Below are 16,745 nucleotides of genomic sequence, written 5' to 3' on the forward strand. Positions count from 1 at the left end.
TTACCGTTAGATTTAAAGAAAAACATTGCAACTATTGGTGTAGACCGTGCAGAAAATGAACCACTAGTTATTCTAGTTAATGGTGTTCCTACTAAGAATAAGAAAATCTGGCAAGAGTTAGTGGATGTTAGAAAAGTGCAAAAGGCAACATTGTATCTGATAAAAAATAATGAGTACTATAGAAATGTGTTTGTAGGAGAAGAAGAAATAGATTTAGCAGAAGATACTGAAACATAAAGTGGACAAATTGAAAAAGTAGACATGTCCAGATGTGAAGAAATCTAGGAACATTACAGTGTACATCCACTTCATTCCAAAGAAGTGATGGGGAATACGATTGAGTTGTTCCAAATGAAAAAAGCAAAAGGAAGTCCCTTGTGTGTATGGGAAGAGAGCTTGGAAGCTCGTTGTTTCCCGCAGTTTTTTCCAACAGGAAAAGGTGGACGATATGACGAACGTCCTGTGCAGATTCCTGCATCTGAATATCGGACAACAAGATTATATGCAGAAGATCCAAGATTTCGACAATGTATCCCTTATATGTTTCATCTTCTGTTTGAAAGTGACTTGTCTGGACTTTCATATAACAATAAATCACATTTTAAAAACTGGAATGCATCTGCAAAATGTAACTGCAAAGGATTTTATGGATAAAGTGCATCAGAGAGATGATCATTTAGAATCTCAGTTGATTAATCTGATGGCATGTCAGCGTGGACTAATGAATATTGGTACCGTCATTTTGGAGAAATGAAATGTATGCTACGGAACTTAGAAACTCCTACATGGTTCCTTACACTAAGCTGTGCTGAGTATGCTTGGGATGATTTACTTGAATTTCTTCGAGAGGCAAATTCCAATATAAAAAATATTGAATACAAGACACCTGGAGAATTGTGCTCTTTGGATCCTGTTAATGTATGCAGATATTTCAATCATAGATTTGAAGCTATGATGTCTTTCATCTGCAATAAAAAGAATCCTCCTCTTGGAGAAGTTGTGGATTTATTTTGAAGAAAGGAGTATCAAGCAAGAGGTGCTGCTCATATACATTTGTTGTTATGGATCAAGGACGCCCCCAAATTTGGAACAGAATCAGATGATACTGTTTTGTCTTTCATTGGAGAATATGCCACATGTGCTGTACCCAATAGCAGAGAAGATAAAAACTTAAAACAACAAGTTTTACGATTCCAAAGCCATATATGTGGAAAATACTGTAGACAAAAGTACAAGTCTAAGGATAAGTTCTGTACCAAATGTCGTTTTGCATTTCCACGTCCTGTAATATCCAAAGGAAGAGTGAACAGTTTTAAGTCAGCTATGCGACATACCATCACAAGAAAGTCTCCAAAAAATAACTACAACTTAAGAAGAAGCTAAGAGTCAAAATACATAAATGGCTACAATCCAGTTATTTTATCCATGTGGAACGCTAACATGGATATTCAGTATGTTGCGGACAATTCCATTGCTGTTGCTCGATATGTAACATCCTACATTACTAAATCAGAAAAGACGGAAATTAAAGAAATGTGGGAAGAGATTTCTCACAAGAAGACTCTAAGTAAGAAATTATACATTTTTAGTTTAAAGATGTTATCGCATCGTGAAATTGGAGCATATGAATGCTCAGATCGGTTATCATCTGCAAGTCTATACTCCAAAACTAGAAGAATCATTTGGGTGAGTCTAGGTCTTGCAGCAATGCGAAATCGGGTACTGAAATCTGTTCAAGAAATTCAATATTTAGCAGAAAAAGAACCAGAAAGTACAGATATTTTGAAAACGAATATGTTGGACAGATATTACCCAAACAGAAATCATAATCTTGAGAACATATGTCTCTATGAAGTGCTGCAAAACTACACTTTTAAACGGAATACTACAGAGAACATCAATGATGGAAAATATGCAGTGATTGGTTCCGAAGGATGTTTGGTGAAACAAAGGAACGGAAATTTTATTAATCACAGGAAACTGAGTTGCGACACTGCTGATAAAAGGGAATTTTACTATTTAGCCCTTTTGCAAATGTTCAAACCGTGGCGTTCAGAACTGGAATTACTTGGAGATTTTCAGAGCTACGAAGATTCATTTAATGCTTGTAAAGATAGCATACAATGCAGTGCTTCTGCAAATTATGTGAAAATGTGAAACTGAGTTGCGACACTGCTGATAAAAGGGAATTTTACTATTTAGCCCTTTTGCAAATGTTCAAACCGTGGCGTTCAGAACTGGAATTACTTGGAGATTTTCAGAGCTACGAAGATTCATTTAATGCTTGTAAAGATAGCATACAATGCAGTGCTTCTGCAAATTATGTGAAAATGTTGAATGATGAAATTGATCAAGAAGCTACAATTGCAGCTGAGATTGCTAGAGACAGTTCTCAAGACAGTCAAAGTTCTGCTGCACTGAGTCAAGATCCACTAGGACAACCAATTGTTGAAAATGAAGCAGCAATTGCCATGAATGAGGTGGAAACAGCAATGCATCAAGCTCAAGAAGATGTAGTGGAGTTAGGAAACTTGGAAGAACAACTAAATGTTGAACAGGAACAAATATATCAGCAAGTGAAAGAACAGATTGACCATGGATTACTTCATGAAAAGAAAGAGTGCTCATGGACATCATTTCAACCTATCCGAATGTATGTGAGTGGTCAAGCTGGAACAGGAAAAAGTTTCTTAATTAAAGCAATTACAAGTTATCTGCAGAAAACAACTGAGTCGCATTTGTCTTGTGTTGTCACTGCTCCAACTGGGTTGGCAGCACATAACATTAAAGGAGTTACTTTACATCGTTTACTAATGCTACCAGTAGAGCATGAGAACAAATTGGAATAATACAAGCTACCTGGAGAAGCTTGTTGTGAAGTTCCAAGAGTCCTGAAGAAAATGAAACTTCTCAATATTGATGAGGTAAGCATGGTCTCAAACTTAATGCTTGCCTTTGTGCATTTAAGAATGCAACAAATTCTTAAAACAGAGTATGACATGTTATTTGGAGGAAAACACGTCATAGTTTTTGGAGATCTACTGCAACTTACTCCTGTAAAAGGACAACCAGTATTTAAAACACTTGCGCATGAAGACACCAGAAAGTCTCTGGGTAGTGTTGGAAACGTGAACATTTGGTCATATTTTGAACACAAAGAACTGACGAAAAATATGCGATAGGCAAATTATACTGAATATGAACGTATTCTTCAAGATATAAGAATTGGACTTCTGACAGAACATGGCAAACAAGCTTTGAAGAGTTGATTACTTTCCAATTTGTTTCCAAATTGAAATGTTGTTCCTGAGAAAATATACATGAAAATTGCAGAAAATAAATCTATAATCTGCTTAATGCCAACACTGTGCGAGTGTTCTATATTCAACGAAGAACTATTGAAACTGGAAAATGAAGAAATTATAAAAATGGAAGCCATCGATAAAATAGAGCATGAAGGAATCACTATTATTTTGACGGGAAAATTGAAAACAAAACTGGATTCTTTAGAAAAAAAGATATCTAAAATGGCTGGTTTAGAAAAGAATCTATATGCATGTATAAACTGTCGGGTAATTTTAACGCGTAATTTTGATGTAGAAAAAGGTTTAGTCAATGGAGCAATGGGTAAAGTTGTGGATTTTGTTAATGGAATTGAATTTTTAAAAATTTAATTTGAAGAAGTTAAAGAAATTGGTCGTTGTTCAGTTCGTTTTTTGCTTGTTAAAGATTTATATGTCCGTAGGAGACAATTTCCATTTTCTCTGGCATACGCAGTGACTATTCATAAATCTCAAGGATTAAGTGTAGACAGTGCATTGGTGAATATTGGATCTACTTGTGTTTAAAGAGGATATGGCATATGTTGCTTTGTAGTGAGTCAGAACATTATCTGGTTTGTTTTTGATTGATTTTGATGACACAAAGGTTACTGCAGATGCAAACTGTGTAAAAGAGTATAATAGGTTAAGAAGATCGTATGCTCCCAATTTAGATCAATGTCCTGTATTTGAAAAGCATGTGTTTGGTCGAAAAAGAAGGTATGAGAATATCTGTACTGAAGGTGTAGAGAAGGGGAAAAAAACAAGATAATGTTGTCATTGCAAGCAAAAAGAAAAAGGACACTGTTGAAGAGATTTATCAGTTTGAAAATAGTTCAGGTGTCAACTGCTATGCTAATGTAGTGGTCAATGTTATTTTTTATCTTGAAGGTTTGCAACAACAAATTATGCAGAATCTGGAAAAAAGATTTTGTTCCTTGTTGCATTCTGTTTATGAAGAATTGAGAACTGATACAAGTAAAATACAAACTGTTTCTGATGTTCGTAATCTTTTGGATGTATGTTCTGGTTCTACACAATTTACGCAAAATATCCACAAGATGCTCAGGAATTTTTAATGTGCATGCTTACCGTTTTTGAAAATGAAGGTGTAGAAATAGAAAATATTGTTGGCCTTTGTTACAAATGGGAACATCATTGTGAAAATTGTATGTAGACATCTAGCACTAATGTAGACACTGAAAGATTTCTATATTTAACATTACCGGACTGTAAATCAGTGTCTTTCAATAAATTAGTTAAAGCTGCAAATCAAAACATGGAGTGTAGCCAATGTAAATCAGAAATGTTATCAACATTATTTTTACAAAATATGGACAATATATAATTTTAATGATGCAACATTGTACAGCTGATGGAAGAAAATTGGACACTTTAATAAAGCATTTTGTAGCAACACAACTATCAATATCAGGATGGACTTTTGTAGCAATGTCGGAAGAGCTAGGGTTCAAATTCTACAGCACTTAGCAAAAAAGGATCAGTTTTCACTGTGAAAAAAGCACAACCCGCCCGCAAGAACACAACCGCACCGAAGACCCTGCAATGCATCCTCCTCAAAGTACAATCCCTCAATAAACACGCCACCAAAATCTGGGACCTCCTCGACAGCACCACCCCCGGACGTCGCATTCTTCACCGAAACCTGGGCCAACACCACCTCAGGATCGGACATCGTCATCGCCACACTCCAAGGATACAAGATCTCCCAGAAGGACCGCCCCAGCTGCCCTGGAGGAGGAATTACCCTCATCCACAAGTCCACCCTCCGGCTGAGTACACTCCCCGACGAGCCCACAGAACTGATGGAACACTTACTCTTCAAGATACAGGCCAGCCCCACCACCACCCTCCAAGGAACCCTCATCTACAGACCGAATCATCGCACTCAGCAGGACACACCCTCGACCCCCTCTTCACAACAGGAAACTCCGTAACTTTCAGCCACACCACTGAACTTCCGTGGACAGACCATCGATGCGTCTACTTCTTCAGAACACTCACCATCCACAGACCCCAGCACCTGCTTCCACAAAGAAACTGGACCAAAATCACCGACAACCTGCTCACCGCCTCACTCAGCAACTACACCCCAACCATCGTGGAAGACAACGACCCCAACACCGCAGCCCAGTTTTCAACAACTGCTCAGAATCTTGGGCCTAGCCAAATTTAAAATTTAAAACAGCAACCCTTCCCATGTCACTCCTATAAGGCTCACTATGTTTCTCAAAGCATGCATGCATGTGTCTGTACCTTTTGCTAGTGGCATCATATATAAAGAAACATACAAATAAATGCATACCTGTGTTTTATACGTGTTTTATACGTCTAGTGTTTTCAGATGCATAATATATGTGAGAATACATGTGCAAGTAGAGACATACCTCAATCACAAAACCATGAAGTCCTTTAAACTTGTTAGACTGCACTTCCCATTTCAAGCAGACACCTAAATGTATGCAGCATACTTCAAATGTACTTTTCCACAGACTCATATGAAGTAGCTAAATCACTAATCCCTTTGCCAACATGACTTGAACCTTACGTTTTTGCTACATCTCCACTATTTGTCAACTACTGAGAGTGTTGGGCCTAGCCAAATTTAAAGCAGCAATCTTTCACATGTATCTGTTGTAACTCTCACCATATTCCTGAAAGTATGCATGCATGTGTCTGTATATTTTTAAAAAAAAACATAGAAATAGACGTATACCTGTGTTTCATATGTCTAGCAGCTTCATATGCATAACACATTTGAGAATACAAGTACGGACATATCTCAGTCACAAGATCATGCAGACCTTCAAACTTCACAGATTGCACTTCCCATTCAAGCACACACCTAAAATTATGCGGCATATTTCAAGTGTACCTTAACACAGACTCATACAAAGTAGCCTAATCACTAATCCCTCTGCCAACATGTCTTAAACCTCACTTTTGTGCTTCAGCTTCACTATTCTGCTACTACTCAGGGAGTTGGGCCTCGCCAAGTATAAACCAGCAACCCTTCACATGTCTCTGTTGTAAGTCTCACCATCTACCTGAAGGCATGCATGCATGTGTCTGTACCTTTTGCTAATGGTGTCATGTATAAAAGAAGCATACAAATAGATGTGTACCTGTGTTTTATACGGCTAACATCTTCAGAATCATAACACATATGAGATTACATGTGCAAGTAGAGACATACCTCAGTCACAAGACCATGCACACCTTAAAACTTGACAGACTGCACTTCACATTTCAAAGAGACACCTACATTTATGCGGTCTACTTCAATTGTACCTTTCCACAGACTCATACAAACTACCATCATCACTAATCCATCAACCGATGTACACATATTAGTATGCACAAAGTAGATCAATAATCATTTCAGTACAATAAAACAAAGTGCCACACACATCTGTACATTTTTTAACATATTCAAGTCAAGAATTTCTTTATTTCGACCTGACAAGGCCATAAAAACACAGATAAAAAACATGTAATATACAATACAGATAATGCAGATTATCCGGCAATGAAGGACATACACATTAAAATATTAATCAAGAATTCTTGGGAGTTATATAATATAATAAATATTTAAAAATACACATCACAAGATCATAAAATATAGTAAAATCCGATTTAAAAGACAATGATTCACAATAGGGGAGCAGGATGAGGTGATTGAGCGAGCCCTCTCTTCAGAATTGCTCAGCGTGCACACCACATTGAAAATAAATAGAGTGAAACTGAATATGTGATGGGCATACTAGTATCATATTTAAAAATCCTGAAAGCCTGGAAGCAGTAGGATGTTCCAAGGTTTCTGCACAACTGCAGTAACCAACGGTGTCTCGCTTTCTTATATGCCGGGCAGAAAAATAATATGTGTAGGTCTGTCTCCGGTATTTTGTTACATGTCGGACAGCCCTTGGTAGAACTGCCCCCACCCCCACTTATATGTAAAAGCGCATAGGGGAAGTGTACCATAACTAAACTGCAAATATAGATTTTAGCAAGGGATGGCTATATATCGTTGATGACAGGTTCTAACCTGTATTGCAGTTTTATTTCTAAGTAAGATGTTGTCAGTGTGCCAGTCCCAGAGCTCCCCTGTAATAAGGTAAGATTGTTTTCCTTGTAGACCTTTGACAGAACCTTCCTAGGAGCTGACGGACAACTGTCTTCAGCATTGGTCCATAAATCACCCATCCCCATGGAAATTAGAGAGTTCTTAATGTGGGCCAGCCATGGAATTTTGCTTGCTCCCCTGAGGTTTGCCACTTCCCTATATTCCGAACATCACACTTCTCTAATAATTTCAAAACTTTGAAAATAATGCTTTTCAAATCTAAAAATATTACTACAAAGACTGAAGCACTACTACATAATATATAACACACCTTGCAAATGTGTAACTCATCTTTCAAATAGTATTGCAGAATATGAAATATCAGAAACTCTTAAAAGATTTTCTTTTGCACACATTAAATGTAATGCAACACTTTCATTACACATCATTACAAAGTGTCCAGCCTTTCTCACATTTTAGATAGGCAGTGTAATGTCCAGATGTTATGGAAGGACCATCATGGAAAATTATTGCAATTGCTACAAACTAGGGGTGGGCGGAATTAGCTAAAGTGCCTTTCGCAAAATATCGCGAAACGGCACAAAATCTTCGCGATCACGCAAAATTTCGCGTGATCGCGGAGATTTTGGTGTGCTGATTAATGCATTACTGAATTTGACCTTCAACATGGGCACCTGCTTTATTTATAATTATATCTGTAAGATTTACAGATATAAATAAAGCAGGTGCCCGAGTTAAAGGTCAAATAAAAGTGCTTCCGGTTGGGGTTTAATTTTTGTGACAGGAGTATCGTGCCAGAATGAATCCTGGCCTGCATATTTACCCAAGAAGATGCCACTGTTTTGTGCAATACCTCTACTCAACTCGAGTACTTTCTACTGGCTAATCAGTAAGTGCTACCTCGTTGGGTAAATGTATAGTGCTTTTTAAGCCTGGGCAAAGCACTACGCTACGCTCGCGTAGTTTGCGGAGATTGCGCTACTTCGCACTACGCAAATTGCACGTAGCACAGTGCAAGCATGCGTAGCGTAGTGTTGCGTAGTGCAGCGGTCATTTTTTGCTTGCTCGCGGTCCTCAACGTCAAGTTGGCGACCGCGAGCAAGCAAAATGACTTACCGGCGAGACTTTTTCCTCGTTCGCGATCAGCAACATCAAGTTGGCGATCGCGAGCGTGGAAAATAAACTTCCTGGCGAGATTCTCAACGCGAGGAGGTCATGTTTCTCATTGCGAGTTGTCGCGTATGCTCGCGACCGCTCGCGTTGAGAAACTACCAGTTCGCGTTGAGAAAGCTGCTGCTCGAGTAAAAATCTACTCGAGCAGCAGAAAACTACAGCTCGCACTGTGCAAGATGCCGTTTTCAATGATTGCACAGTGCCGGTTGCTTGTCCGCACTGTGCAATCGTTGAAAACGACATCTTGCACAGTGCGAACAGGGTACTACGCAGTTTGCGAAGTGCTACGCGTAGCTCGCGTAGTGCGAAGTGCACTTTGCGTAGCTTCGCGAAGTGCTACTTCTCGAACTACGCCCAGGGTTAGTGCTTTTCCTACACTACAGCTGCGTAAAGGGCCAGAAGAGTTGTCTCCAGTGGCAAGATGTGTCTGTAACTTTGCCACCGCGCCGAAAAGCGCTAGGGTCCCTTGAGTGAGGTGTCCATCATCATAGCGGGAAATGGGCAGGAAGAAGTTGCATAAAGCTAGTGTGTTTGGAGCGGGGCCTAACAGGCCTCTTGTTTATAAAGGGTCAGAGCAGTGTCTCTGAGGCAGACAAGGAGAAGGAACCGCCTTGGCACAGGAACTACACGAGGATTGCGCTCGAGTAAATCAAGGATGCAAAGACCACCGTCAAGGATTACAGCTATCATTTCAGGGTGGAAATGGGGAGAAGGCACATATGCTTAACCACGCTCACGAATTCTACACGAGGATTGCGCTCGAGAAAATGAAGGATGCAAAGGCCACCATGAATGATGTGTGTCTGTAATGGCGCCGACGGCCCTGGGATCCCTCGAGTCAGCTGTCCATCATAGTGGGGGAAAGGTCGGGAAGACGTTGCCCACCGCTGGTGTGTGGGGCGGGGCCAAACGGGCGGGGCTTCCATGCAGTTCACATACCTCTTTCAGAGACTGATCAGAGCAGCAGACGAGGAGACAGAACCTCCTGGTGTCAGGAACTACAAGAGGATTGCGCTCGAGAAAGTCATGGCTTCACAGAGTTCCATCAAAGATCACAGCTAATTTTTGACGGTAGATATGGGGAGAAAAGCACACCTGCCCAGCCTCGACCTAGCTCCCGAATGTTTTGTGCTGATTAATGCGTTACTGAATTTGAGCTTCAACTCGGGCCCCTGTTTTATTTAGATCTGTGACAGGACTCATTCGAGGCGACAATTTCGGTCCCCTTGCGGATCGCGAAAAATTCGATACTTGCCCTTAAAGATGGTCAGGACCGAATGGTCTATACCCAGTTTCAGATTAATGCAGTATTTGCCTCCCACCTTCAACAAATATATTCCGAGCCCAAATCTCGGGGTGCCCCACAGGCTTTGGAAGCCTACCTTGAGGAGGCGGATTTACCCGGCCTCGACCCAGATAGTCAGGAATCCCTGGGGGCACCCTTCAGAGAGGAGGAGGTGAGAGCCTCAGTTGCCCATTTAAAGACAGCGAAATCCCCCGGAATGGATGGCATGGCAGCGGAGCTCTATAAAGAGCTGGGGGGAATCCTGGCCCCCAGGCTCCTGGACATAGTTTTGGAGGCCGGTGAGACTGGTGTATTACCTGCCTCCATGAGAGAGGCCCTGATTGTGATGATCCCCAAGCCGGGGAAGGATCCCTTACTCCCCGCCTCTTACAGGCCAATCTCTATGCTTAATGTAGACTTGAAGATCCTTAGTCAAGTATTGGCCAACAGATTATTACCGTATCTTAGGCGCTTGGTACATGATGACCAGACCGGGTTTATTCCGGGAAGGAACGTGCTACGGAATATCCGCCGCCTGGCCCACGTCATGCAATCACTAGAGGGCGGGGCCGAGCGAAATACCTTGGTATTCCTGGATATCGAACAGGCGTTCGACTCGCTCAGCTGGGACTATCTATGACAGGCGCTTCACAAAATGGGGATCGGTGAGGGGTTTGTGAACTGAGTCCGACTTCTGTATGCTCAGCCGGTGGCACGGGTCCGTACGAGACGCTATGTCTCGGACACGATAATCGATGGCCAGGGGGACGCGACAGGGGTGTCCGCTTTCTCCCCTGCTGTTCGCCCTGGCAATGGAGCCAGTAGCGTGCCATCTCCGTAGGGTCCTCCAGGGGCAGGGTATCCAAATTGGGGCCATGGAACATATTGTATCTCTGTATGCAGATGATGCACTGGTATATTTAGGGGAGCCAGAGCGCTCGCTCCCGGTGCTCATGGCAATGCTGGGTCAGTTTGCGGAGGCCTCGGGACTCTATGTCAATAACACTAAGTCACAATTATACCTAGTTGGGTCGGAGACGGTAAGGGGGGGGGGTCCCCTCCCAGAGCTGGGACTGCACTGCGCTATCTCGGGATCTGGATCAGTAGGGACAGGGAGGTCTTTTACCAACATAATATGGGGAGGGTCCTTAGGGGTCTCCGAGGCAGCATTGCCTTCTGGAACACACTTGGGCTCTCGCTCATGGGGAAGATTGCCTTGATTAAAATGGTGGTGCTACCACACTGTCTTTACACAATGCAGGACTCCTTCTTTGAACTACCGCATCAGGTCTTTCGGGATCTTGACGCAATGCTTCTACAACTATTGTGGAATGGCAAACGTTGCCGGGTAAGCTTAGAAACCATGAAACGCACTTGGGGTAGGGGCGGTTTGGAAATCCCGGACCTTGAACTTTATTATTTTGCGTCCCAACTACAGCATGCAGTGGCCTGGCTCCATACAGACCCCTCATGGGAGCGAACGCTCCTGGCAAACACATACGGGGATCAACAGCTGGGAGCGCTGCTCTGGCATGCAAATCGGCGACGGGATCAATGCCACCCACTGGGCAGGTTGTTGGCTGCTATTTGGGCCAGAGTGGTTCGACGACTTCTGCGGGTGCGACCGTTTGCCCCGGAGGCGGACTTTTGGCAGATGCCGCCCTTCGCGTATATTGATCGGGTCATGGCTACTGATAAATGGAAGGCGGGAGGGTGTCTTATGTTGTCTGACCTCTACCCCGCCCAGCGGTTTATCACATATCAAGACGCGGTGGAATCTTTCGAGCTGGGACCGGGGCAATTCTTGCAATACGCCAAAATAGCGGCAACAGCACGACATCTATGGCCTACATTCCCAGAAGCCCCGGAGCACACGAACACCCTGGTTAAAATGATAGCTATGGCGGGAGGGCGGAAACTGGTCACTCACCTGTATAGGGCGTTGCGGGAAGACAAAAAATATGCTCCTCTCAAAATAGAAGATAGATGGCAGGGAGTGAGCCCACAGGATATCACACCACGGGAGTAGGGGAAAATACATGAGGCTGTACGTAAGGTAGCGGTATCCAATAGATTTAAACTGATACAATACAATATGGCCACATGACCTACCTCTCACCCAAGCGCTTACACGCTATTGATAGCGTGAGAGATCCACGGTGCCCCAGGTGCCATTATGCGCAGGCAGATTTCCCACATATGATTTGGTCGTGTCCGATGATTCAGATATACTGGACAGCCGTCCTGGAAGACCTGTATAGAATAACAGGGTGGAGGGTAGCCCTGGAGCTGCGTACTTGTATCCTTGGACTAATTCCCCGGGACCCTCGACGTAAAACCAGCAGGAAGTTCTTGGTGTTGGGACTTGTGATCGCTAGGCGGCGAATAGCAATCCACTGGCTGCAACAGAGTGGGCCGCTGGTTGGGAAGTGGAAGACGGACCTGCAGGAATGGGCATTAGCGGAGAAGGGGCATATACGTAGTACTAGGCAGGATGCCAAACTCCCAGAAGTATTGCAGGCATGGGGGCTGATGATCCAGGAGTTAGGAGGAGCTCCCCGACTTCGACACAGATAGTGGTGTCTGATATTAGTCCGATGGGGACTATATCCCCCAGACGGGGGGAGCAACGGGAAGATACCTCTGGTTGAGATGTTGGAAGATAGACCTCTAGGTGGGTGGGCCCGGCGGGGGGGGGGGCGGGGGGTGAATGTTTCGTTGAAGGTTCGAATGTTGGTTATTGCTACTGTTCAAGCATATTGCCGTTTTGGTACACACTTCGAAGATCTCCATTGAGGGACTACCAGTTGCTGGACAGCAACTGGGGGATTCTTATGCAGAATTGCTTGTAAATTGGAACTGTTTTAATGTGTGTCGTGAACTGCAAAACCACAAATAAAGAAATTACTACAAGTAACTGTCCTTTTTCTGTTCTTTTCTTTTTCTTACATTGTCCGGCATAATTTCTCTATTTTAATGGTAATAAACAGTATCTGTAAAAATTAATCACAAATAAATGTATATTAAGATCTTTATAAATTATACTTTTCTATTACTATACAAACACATTTTATATAAATACTGACTAGGAAATTATAGGCCTGAAGCACCAGTGTGAAGGTGGTTAGACCACTACATTCATAGTGCATACTACTTTGAAGCAGTTCATGCCCTAAAGCCTGCCTCACTGAAAGAATACATGCCTACTGACTGAATGATTACAGTACTATAAGGAGAGACACTGGGTGAATTCACAGTTGTTTGAGTTTTACTACGGAATAGATTACTACATGGTAGTGAAAGACTCACTATGGGTTTGCAACAGCAGTCACAGTGTGTTTGCTGGAGTGTATGCATAGTGACTGTGCAAATGTAGGCCTGAAGCACAAGTGTGAAACTGGTTAGACCACTACATGCATAGTGGATAGTTATTTCAAGCAGTCCTTGTGAAAAGGCATGGTTCACTGCATGCATACCTGGGTACTGACTGAAACATTAGAGTAATGCAAGGAGAGTGCCAGGGTGAATCTTTTTACGTTTTTGGGTTTTGACACAGTGAATATATTAGTACATGGTGCCAGATGAGTCACTGGAGGTGTGCAAGGGGAGTGACAGGGTGTTTATTGGAGTTTATAGATATTGACTGGTCAATTGAAGGTGTGAAAGACAATTATGTAGCCGGTTAGAGGCCTGCATGCATAGTGAATAGACGTTTGAAGTACTCCATGTGCTAAGTCCACATTCACTACATAAGTACCTGGGTACTGACTGAATCATTAGAGTACTACAAGGAGAGTGTCTCGCTGAATTTATAAGTGGTTGGGTTTTGGTGCGCTCAATGGATTAGTACATGATGTTGAATGGGTCACTGGAGGAGTGTAAGGGGGCTGACAGGGTGTTTGCGGGAACTGTATGAATACTGACTGGGGTATTGAAGGTCTGAAAGACAAGTGTGTAGGTGGCTAGAGGCCTGCATACATAGTGCGTAGACGTTTGAAGCAGTACATGTACTAAAGCTGGGTTCACTACATAAGTACCTCAGTACTGACTCAATCATTAGAGTACTTCAAGGAGAGTGCCTGGGTAAATTTATTACTGGTTGGGTTTTGGCGCAGTGAATGGATTAGTTCATGGTGCTAGATGAGTCACTGGAGGTGTGTCAGGTGAGTGACAGGGAGTTTATTGAAGTATATAGATACTGACTAGTCAATTGAAGTAGTGAAAGACAATTGTGTAGGTGGTTAGAGGCCTCCATGCATAGTGGATAGGCGTTTGAATCAATCCATGTACTAAGGTCCGCCTCACTCCTTTAGTACTTGGATACTAACTGAATGTTTAGAGTATTGCAAGAAGTGTGCCTGGGTGAATTTATAAGTGTTTGGTTTGTGGCGCAGTAAATGGATTACTACATGGTGCTATATGAGTCACTGGAGGAGTGTAAGAGGAGTGGCAGGGTGTTTGCAGGAACTGTATGAATACTGACAGGGGTATTGAAGGTGTGAAAGACAAGCACATGTGCTAAGACCGGGTTCACTACATAAGTACCTGGGTACTGACTGAATCATTAGAGTACTACAAGGAGAGTGCCTCTGTGAATTTATAAGTGGTTGAGTTTTGGTGCAGTCAATGGATTAGCCCATGATGTTGAATGGGTCACTGGAGAAGTGTAAGGGGAGTGACAGGGTGTTTGAAGGAACTGTATGAATACTGACTGGGGTATTGAAGGTGTGAAAGACAAGTGTGTAGGTGGTTAGAGGCCTACATGCATAGTGGATAGGCATTTGAATCAATCCATGTGCTAAGGCCTGCCTGACTCCATTAGTACTTGGGTACTGACTGAATGTTTAGAGTATTACAAGGAGAGTGCCTGGGTGAATTTATAAGTGTTTCATTTTGGCACAGTAAATGGATTAGTACATGGTGCTGTATACAACACTGGAGGAGTGCAAGGGGAGTGACAGGGTGTTTGCTGGAAGTGTATGGATACTGACTGGGGTATTGAAGGTGTGAAAGACAAGTGTGTAGGTGGTTAGAGGCCTGCATGCATTGTGGAAAGACGTTTGAAACAGTCCATGGGCTAAGGCCTGGGTCACTGCATGACTACCTGGGTACTGACTGAATGTTTAGAGTATTACAAGGAGAGGGCCTTGGTGAATTTATAAGTGTTTCTTTTAGGCACAGTACATGGATTAGTACATGGTGCTGAATACAACACTGGAAGTGTGCAAGGTGAGTGACAGGGAGTTTATTGAAGTGTATAGATACTGACTAGTCAATAATTGAAGTAGTGAAAGACAATTGTGTAGGTGGTTAGAGGCCTGCATGCATTGTGGATAGAAATTTGAAACAGTCCATGGGCTAAGGCCTGGCTCACTGTATGAGTACTTGGGTACTGACTACATGATTAGAGTTTTTTAAGCACTTATGTGTATGCAAAGACATAAAGTACCCAAAACCTTCTCTCTAAATGCTTCCTAAATGCATACAGACTCAGTGTGATTCTAGACAACAAGCACTATCACATGCATGTTACCAAATCACATTTTCTTGTCTGGAATTGGTAAACAGAGTACACACAATCCACATGTTGTACTACTGCACATAATTGTAGAACCCTGACTCTTTTTACAAATACCTAACCAATGACTGGTTTCTTATTCTACCAAAGTATGAGAACAGGATAGGTTTTTAAGCAGTTATGTGTCTGCAAACACATAAAATACCCAAATCCTTCTCCTAGTACAGTTTCTAAATACACACAGACTCACAGTGTGATTCTAGAAAACAAACAGTATCCCTTGGATTTTACAAAAACACATTTACCATTCTTGAAGAGGTAATGTGACTGCATACATTCCACATATTTTATTACTGCTCATTAGTGTATAAGCCTGACTCATTTTACAAACACATAAACAATAAATGGTTTCTATTTCTACCAAAATGTAAGAACAGGATAGGTTTTTAAGCATTTATGTGTCTGCAAAAACATGAAACACCCAAATGCTTCTCTCACATTAGTTCCCAAATGCACACAGACTCACAGTGTGATTCTAGACAAACAACACTATTCCTTCTACTTTACCAAAACACATTCACTAGTGTGGAAGGGCTGAAGTGACTGCAGAGATTCTACATATTTCAATAGTGCACACTACTATGAAAGCCTGACTCATTTTGTGAATGCATAAGTAATGACTGGCTTCTAATACTACTAAAACTTGACAACATAACCAATTTTAAAACAGTTATCTTTTAGCAAATACCTTGTGTAACCAAATGCTTCTCTCACAACGGTTGCGCAAATGCACACAGACTCACAGTGTGATTCTAGACAAGCAACACTATTCCTTGCATTTTACCAAAACACATTTAGTAGTGTACAAGACGTAAGGTGACTGCACACATTCCACAAACATTTCTAATACACATAGAGTGCTTCTATCAGAATGATTCCTAAAAGCACACAGACTCACTGTGTGATTCTAAACAAACAACACTATCCCTTGCAATTTACAAAAATACATTTACTAGTCTACAAGATGTAAGGTGACTGCACACATTGCAGAAAATGTTCTACTACACATTAGTACAAAAATGTTTCTCTCAAAATGATTCCTAAATGCACACAGACTCATGATTCTAGACAAACAACATTATCCCTTGCATTTTACCAAAACACATTTCATAATCTAGAAGGAGTATTGCATTTTAGTGTAGAAATTTGACTCATTTTGCAAATACATAAACAATGACTTGTTTCTAATTCTACCAAAACATGAAAACAGCTCAGTTATCTGTCTGCAAACACATGAAAAACACAAATGCTTATCACAGGATGGTTTCTAAATGCACA

The 16,745-nt window shown here is 41.9% G+C and overlaps 1 protein-coding gene across 1 annotated transcript in view; it reads right to left on the reverse strand.

The window, feature by feature from the left end:
- The window catches only part of LOC146821009 (visual pigment-like receptor peropsin), a 737,141-nt gene that overhangs the window by 196,240 nt on the left and 524,156 nt on the right, over positions 1-16,745 (reverse strand). The gene's annotated exons all lie outside the window — the stretch shown is intronic.

The sequence above is a fragment of the Triturus cristatus genome, chromosome 6 (genome assembly GCF_964204655.1).
Source record: "Triturus cristatus chromosome 6, aTriCri1.1, whole genome shotgun sequence".
Lineage (NCBI taxonomy): Eukaryota > Metazoa > Chordata > Amphibia > Caudata > Salamandridae > Triturus > Triturus cristatus.